Source organism: Salvia hispanica, chromosome 6 (genome assembly GCF_023119035.1).
Source record: "Salvia hispanica cultivar TCC Black 2014 chromosome 6, UniMelb_Shisp_WGS_1.0, whole genome shotgun sequence".
NCBI classification, from domain to species: domain Eukaryota; kingdom Viridiplantae; phylum Streptophyta; class Magnoliopsida; order Lamiales; family Lamiaceae; genus Salvia; species Salvia hispanica.
This window is the reverse complement of record NC_062970.1, coordinates 40,439,578-40,447,808: the sequence shown is the minus strand read 5'-3', so window position 1 is coordinate 40,447,808 and position 8,231 is coordinate 40,439,578. Positions and strand designations below refer to the sequence as shown.

The following is an 8,231-nucleotide window of genomic DNA, read 5'->3' as shown; positions in this document are numbered from 1 at the left end:
CAGTAGATAGCCCAAGGACAAGTCTTGCTGTTAGATCCGTTCAGTGCTTTACACGCCAATGTCATCTTATTTAAGTAAGGCTTAGAAATATGCGGACTGACATTGCAACCTTTCACGATGGATAGTCTAATTCCATCTAGGTCATGAAATTCTTCTTTTTCTTTGTTTAGGATTGACCGTGTTACTTTAAAGTGGACGTCGCCCACAACTAGTCTACTAAAACAAAGACTTAGACTTTGTACTTATACATTAACGTGCATAAACATCCATTAAATGTAAAACATAACAACATTATGACAAAAATAATATGTTCTATTCCTTGGAAAATAAAATAAGAGTTTTACGGTATTCAATCACTCGAAACGTGATTTCTAGTATACAAACTCTAACAAGATCAGCCGACCCTGATATCAGTTTACAGTCAGGAACCAGACAGAAGATCCGTGGTTTAGTACTAAAGATCTTCACGTGAAGAAGACGCTAGCTATCTTCGATTCTTTGGAGAATCATCAAGGTAAAATAGCTAAACCGTAGAAAAGCATGTTTTAGGTTTTAATTAATTTAAAGCATGATTTATTTGAGTTATGAGCATGATACATGTGATAATTGCGCGAATAAAATTTGTCTAAATAATCTGCTAAATAGATCATGATTATTATGTAATCGATTTATGTGAACGCTTCTGCTATCAACCCCTTCAAAAATGCCATCATATGACTTGCCTTTAAATTATGCAAAATATATGTATGAATTTGTACTTATATAAATATTTGACTATTGCAATTTTTGAAAAACTTTCTATATATATTCTTTAATGTCTATTGCAAGTAATTCTATGTGGATCTATTTGTCAAAATATTAATGATTGAGCATACCAACTCATTTTGACGTGGAGTAAAAATTCCATGATCCTTCGTACCATATTCACATAATGACGTGGTGTACTTTACCATTAACTTTTTTAGAAATGGAAATAAACAGTACCCACATGCCATATGAATTGGCCACATATTTTATAAATTAACGGAACAATAAGAGGAGTAACGTCCATTTGCTCATTTTATGGAAACTCTCCTAATAATATTAAATATGGAAATTTCCTTATCTAATTCGCGTTCATATACTATGACATAGGGAAGTGATAGAATGAAAACTATAAATATTGTACAAACTCAAAACTATGATCTAAACCATTAAAAAATGTCAACGGATCACAAGAAAACATCAACAGAAAAATGTCAACAGAATTTCAACGGTAGTCAATGATTGATGTTGTGTTGATATTGTGTTGATACTGTGTTGATATTAAAATATTGAAAATTTTACACTATGTTGATATTGTATTGAAACTGTGTTAAATTACTCCTATCAAATATGTGATATTTAATCATTGATAGTATAAATCTATAACTTATATTTTGTTAGTATAATAAATTACTCCTATAATTTTTATTATCTTTTTATTAGCATATAGAAATTCCAGATTTTAAAACAATAAAAAAAAAAAAAAAAAAAAAAAAAAAAAAAAAAAAGATAGTACTTTTTGAAATTTTATGGGTAAAACCTTTTTTCTTGTTATATATTTATATAGTGCTATATAAAAAAAATTAAAATAAAAACTATTACTATAACTTAAATTTTGTTAGTATAATAAATTAATCCTAAAATTTTTATTATCTTTTTATTAGCATATAGAAATTCAAGATTTTAAAACAATAAAAATCAAAAATCAAAAAAGAATTATTTTTATATTATTTCAAATAGAATAGTATGAAGGTTGCCAAAAAGTTTAATCCTGTCAAGACTTCAACCGTAGCTAGTACATAACACAATTCTCACTTCCATAATTAAAATTATTAGGGTAGTTTCCATAAAATGAGCAAATGTACGTTTTACTCACTTATTGTTCCTTCAATTTAAAAAATAATATGTGTTCAATTCATATGGCATGTGGGCTCTATTTCTTTCCATTTGTCAAGAATGAGTAAATGGCGAGGGTATTTCAGTAATTGCCCCACAATGTAACGCCCCAGAATTTCGTTCCTTTCTTTCGAGATAAATCGGATTTATTAGCCTATCTAATTTCGTTTAGAAGTGGTGTAATCGTACTTCCCTCGATGTATTTTCAGCTTATGGATAATCTAAGTATTTTAGGTTGAAAAAGATAAAATGCAAGAAAATTTTAATTCAAGGATAAAAGTAGAGAAAATACTATTATTAGAAAAGTGAAGAAATGCACATGTGTATACTAAAGTACAACAAATTGGATTCAAGCACATGGGAGACCCTTCTCAAAGTGGAAAAAAATAATGGTGGCTAGTTCTACTCTACGGAAATTGTTGTAGCTAATCTCAAGATAAAAAAAAACTAAGTTGCTTTGATCAAGGGAGCTGCAGTTCAAGATCTTCTCTTCTCTCCCCATCCTTCTCGATTCCACCCTCACCATGCTCCAAATGTGGCAGCCTATTCCTGCAAGTCAAGCACCAAAAGGGGTTAGTGATTTCCCCAACCAAAAAGATAAAGTCTTGGACCTTCACCAAAATAGTAAAGATGCCAAGTATGCTATGTCCCCATCAAACAATCAGCCAAGTCTAAGAAAAAAAAACAAGAATCAAGATATCCTCATATCTCTCCACTAGAATTTGAGATAATAGAATCTTCCATGAGAAGTCATCGCCTAAGCCCACAATAGAGTAGACAGATTCTCTTCTCCCATCGATCAAGGCTGAGGAAACAGCCAAGAGAGACAACCATACATACACCAAAAGAGGTATGAAAGACATAAACATTAAACTCAAAAGAGGGAGAGCTGGCAGCCCCAAAATAGGAGCCTTTGCCTCCAAGTCTCAAGCACAAAAAGCCAAGAATAGAGCACTATATAAGCAGCCTCATCTCCCTTCTCCTCCCCACAAAAATCGACACCCCAAACTCACATAAAGTCAAGGAATATAGCAAGGAAGGGAGGAGGAGCAAGCAGGAGATTTTGAGGCTGGACATCAGTCCCATCCGAGAGGATTCATCAAAGTGAGGTAACAACCTCAACACCCAATAACCTTTGCATCATGTAGAACAACAAATAGATAGCACAAGAACTTAGAAATTTCCATAGGATTCTCACAACCAAGTATGGAACAATAGCAGAACCCTCAAGTTCTCCCACAGTAAGCATGTGTAAGAAATAGAGACTCAATGCAGTAAGCTAAGTGCCCCAATTGATAAATCAGTAACTAGTATTGCAAGAAAAGCAATCAAACCAAGGAAAGGAACCAATCCAGTAGGCTCTCAAAGATTTAGATCATGAGATTAACAAATGCTCCAACAAGATCATACCACATATCAACAATCACCAAGCTGCTGCCATAGCTCAAAGAAATGGAATCAGAGGGGAAGGGGGAAGGAGACTTAGCTTTGGAGTGAGGAGTATCTGGTAGAGCTGCGGGGGCCGATGGCGCAGGCAGACGGCGGTTCGGCTCGCCGAGGCCGACGGTGTGAGATGGCGGACTTCGGAGCTTCCCCACGCGAGCCGGAGAGAGCACGCGCAGCGCTAGGAGCTCCTCGACGCTTGCTCAGCGATGGCAGCGCTGCGATCTCCGGAGAAAGAGAGCGAGCTCGACAGAGAGGGCTCGACGAAGAGAGAGAACTTGAAAGAGAGAGAGAGCTTGCCGGAGGAGAAAACGGCGGTGGCGAATTCGCCGGAGGCGGCGACGAGCTGAGGAGAGGAACCGTCGCTGCTTCTCTGTTCTAATTTAGGGAGTTCTAATTTAGGGATTTGAAATGGTTGAGTTTTGGAAGAAGAAGAGATGGACGATGGGTTGATATAATTGGGCTGCACTATTTAACAAAAAGGTTGGGCCAACTTGTCAGTTAATTAAAGTTGGAATATTTTAAATAGTATGGGCTAAACCCATTTAATTAAAATAGAAGGTGGGCTGATTTTTAAGAAAGAAATAAGTGGAGACTATTATTATTGTTGGGCCAAGATTTAATTATGGGAAGTGGGATGGGATTAATTTAAGGACTTGAGTTGGAGCTCAATTAATTAATTCCCGAATAATTGCTAAGTTTTCGAAGATGGAAAATTTTGAGTTGAAGCCCGAAAAGTCGATGTATAAATTCCGAATAATTTATGTAGATTCCGGGAAAATAAAGTAGTAGAGTGGGAGACGCGAAAGCCGACCGGCGTCGCCCCGCGACGCCATGGATGGCCTTAAGAAAAATTCAAACAAAAGATTTAAGAAGGGATTTTCCAAGAATCCATATTTTATTAATTGCTCAAGTATTTGTTTTTAAGAAAATAGAACTTCTCCGAACTTAGTGAAGTGAATGAATAAATCCTACAACTTAGTGAAGCCCGAGAAAGGATTTGAGATCCTATGAGACCAGACTAAGGATATAGGTGTTATGTCATAGGGTGCATGCATTCTTTCTAAAGAGAAATAGTTCAAGTACTAATTAGCGTGCTACGCTATTTATTTTCAAAGGATAAACTGCTCAAGGGCAAGTGAGGCCAACGCAAATAATTGAATTAAGGAATAAGCATACCAGGTGGGCTTTCTTTTAATATCCAGCACACTAGTGTGGATATAAAGCAAATACATTTGAAGTTATGAAAAATCATCTTTTCTCAAAATGGAGCTATGTTTCTTTTCAAAATTATTGTCATGCCATAAATGTTTTTTTTTTATAAATGAGATTGAATGTCATGGAATTGAATGTCATGGAATGGAATGGATTTATGAACGGAATGGATTCACGAATGGAATGGATTCACGAATGGAATGGATTTATAGATGGAATGGATTCACGAACGGAAATGGATTCACGAATGGAATGGATTCACGAATGGAATGGATTTATAGATGGAATGGATTCACGAATGGAATGGATTTATGAATGAATGGAATGGATTTATGAATGAATGATGAATGATGAAAGAACCTAGTCTGTAGTCGAACTTTTAGCTCACAAAAGAACTTAGTAAGCTCGGGCCTTTTAAGAAAAACCCCGTGTGTTACTGTGATGGCTTGACAACTATATAATGTATGTTTTGTTTTCGGCACGTGTCCACTGAGTACTCCTGTACTCAGCCCTGCATGTATTTATAAATGTGCAGGTTGAACGTCAAGAGGATGGAGTGATGATCGGAGTCGATGTTATCAAGTTGATCTCCCAACGATTCGTGTCTTCATACACGAAGTCGTTTAGCAAGGACTTATTCCGCTGTGCTCTTAGAATTATAGAACCTCACCATCAACTCTGATTTATTTGAGGAGATGTCTATTCTGTTTTCAAGACCGTGTAATGAAATACTTGGCTTCTATGTAATCAATTGACTTAGCCTTGTGAAATTCTCAAGTTCTAGCCCTTTTCTTTTCCCCGCTTCTTTAATCCCTCTTATTAGTCGCGGTTTACCCGCTTTCGCTATCCTTAGCAAAATGCGGTCGTGACACATCCCCAATTTGAAGCCCAACTTGGTATTCGGTTCCGATCTAACTTGGGTGCACCGCCACCGACTTCGGGGGATGATTCGCCGGTGGAGTAGTTTTTAGAATTTAATTTAGAGTATTTTAATTATGTATTTTTAAAAAAAATTGGATTTTAATTACGTATTTTTTTATTTTTTAGGCCTTTAAATTGTGATTTTTATTTTATTTAATTTAGTGTGTTTTTATTAATTGAATTTGTTGGAATTAAAAATAAAAAATGAAATTGAATGAATAGTTAAGGAATGAGATGGTTAAAAGATGGAGGGATGCAGGTGATGTCTCTTAGTTAAGAGATGGGCTGAAAAATACAGTGGGGCCCATAAATAGTTAAGAGATGAGATGGTTAAGGGGTGAATAAGAGATAGCGTTGTGGATGGCCTTATACGAGCGTCTCTTGAGAGACGGCTGACATGGAAATTCCATTATTAATTTTTTTTCTCTTTAAAAAGTTTTTTGCTATCTCCTCTTTATTTTCATATTATTATAGTAATATTGTGCTGATTACTTGCTATTTTCAAGGCATGAATGCACATGCACTATCTAACCTCCTTCCTTCGTTCCATAGAAATTGAGTCATTTTGCCATTTTAGTACGTTCTATAGTAGTAGAGTCATTTTCCTTTTTAGAAAAATCAACACATTTCTTCTCACTTGTTTTTCCCTCTGTCTTACTTTATTCTCTCTATTTTTTTCATCTCTCCTACTTTATTATCTTTTTATTAATACATTGCACATATTTTTCTTAATCTTCGTTTCGAAAAGAAATGCATCTACTACTATGCAACGAAGGGAGTACATAATTTGATTATCGTCTTTCTTATCTCCTTTCAAGTTTTAACCACTTCATCCCTCATATATTCAAATTCTTCTTTTTTGTTTTTCCAAAACAAATTTTCGTTTGTCTCCGATAATATTTAGATTGAATGAAGGCTGAATTTATCATGGAGTGTGATTGAGAAATATGATATTGGACTATTGGTTGTTGAAAAGAAATAAAAGATTTCAACAGGAGTTCAAATACAGAAATCATGAATGTTTCTCTACGGAAAATTTAAATCTGTATTGTGAAAGTGAAGGGTGTAATAAAATTTAGTTCTCATAAAATTTTAGGAAGAACATGTAGCAACCATTTGGTGTGAAAAAATAACGGCAGAAATCTATTGATGTGTGCGAGACTAATTCCACTTGAATTGTAAGAACTGCAGAAAAAATTACAATTAAAAAGGAGAGATTGAAGGCCCCACAATTAAAAAAAAATAAAAAATGATGACTAGACTACCACGTTAGTTGTCGCTGACAGCATCCATAATAAGAATAGGCCAGTCATAGGAGAAAAAATTTCCTAATCTAGACATACCATTTGGCACAATGAGTTGGTATGTCCAACAAATAATCATTTGACAAGTGGAATTCTATAAAAGTTATATTCCAACTATACATGATTATATATGGAAATTAATGGATGTAAATCTAAAAGTCAATTATTACTTTAAATTATGGGAAAAAATCTAAATATTTTGTATTTATGTCATATACATACTCCGAATTTAGTGGGAGTAATATATTTATACAATTTTACATGTTTTTTGTTATTTTATTTTATAATTTAAAAAAATTCTTAAATTTTTATATTCTATCAAAAAATAGATAAAAGTTGAAATAATTAATAATATATCAACAAGATTTAAATTAATAGCCAAACTTTTTATTTTAGGTTAATATACGTTTGTGTATTGATAAGGCTAATTTCATGCATCGGTAATTGATAAGGCTACTTTCATGCATCGGTATGCGCAAAAATTGTTATAATTTGCTGGGTCTAACACGTTTCCTAAGCCAGGTGTGTGAAGAAAAGCGCTAGATCAAGGAAGTAAGGAAGGAGATGGTCTAGCGAGAGAAAGGAGTGAAAATGAGCAGAATTTACAAAGAGCGTGACAGAGGAGTCTACAGCTGAGGGCAACAAAGTCATTATCAATACCTCGCTGGGCCCACCTAAAACGCCTATATATAGAGAAGAGCATGCAACGCAGAATAGACAGTTTTTACTCTTCTTAGCTCATACATTTACACACACACTTGGGAAAAATTCTGGGGATAATCGTGATAGGGGGGGTATTTTCTAAAGATCTCGAGTTTGGTAACGCCGTCCTAGTGAGGGCGAAGATACAATTGTTTTACTTTCAGCTGTTTTTTATGCTAGTTTCCACCGTCGAACTTCACTTTTGGGAGTCGACTTTGATGTTGATGATGTTTAACTGCTTATCGCTCATGGATCTGAGTTTAGCTGTTTAATTTCAAGTTATTTTGCTTAGATCTCTCTGCTGTTAGCGTAATTCTTAAAATTGCTATGTCGATCTCTGCTTATTTCGTTATTGAGGTGTTTGATGTGGAATTTGGTGACAGATCTGTGGTTGATTGAGTGTTCGGAGCTTAAATTTGTAAAATCTGACGTGATGGAGAATTTCTTCTGTTTGGAGTCCGTGTCGGACACTTGGATCCGGAGTGGATTTAGCGTCTGAAGTTGGTTTTGGCGTGTGAAAGAAACAGTAGTTGATAGACTTGTTTAATTTCCTTTGTTTTCTATTTCACTTCGTCTAGGTATGCAGATCTATTAAGTTCTTCGTTATTTATGCATAGATTTGATTTCAAGTTAGTAGCCCTGTTTTTTATTTGCTTATGTGTTTTCTCAAGAAGTTTTATGCGAATTTGGTTGTAGAAGACGATGTCACTGTCAGTTAGTACGAGA

General features: G+C 34.8%; 2 long non-coding RNA genes across 2 annotated transcripts; one reads left to right on the top strand and one right to left on the bottom strand.

Annotated features, from left to right (window-relative positions):
* Positions 1 to 2,200: 2,200 nt before the first annotated feature.
* Positions 2,201 to 3,421, bottom strand: LOC125196114. Its single transcript, XR_007171831.1, has 2 exons — positions 3,331 to 3,421; positions 2,201 to 2,469 (listed from the first exon to the last, which is right to left on the bottom strand). It is a non-coding gene; the product is annotated as an uncharacterized LOC125196114 (long non-coding RNA).
* LOC125196113 lies at positions 2,469 to 5,348 on the top strand. Its single transcript, XR_007171830.1, has 3 exons — positions 2,469 to 3,029; positions 4,482 to 4,545; positions 5,114 to 5,348. It is a non-coding gene; the product is annotated as an uncharacterized LOC125196113 (long non-coding RNA).
* The last annotated feature ends 2,883 nt before the right edge of the window (positions 5,349 to 8,231 follow it).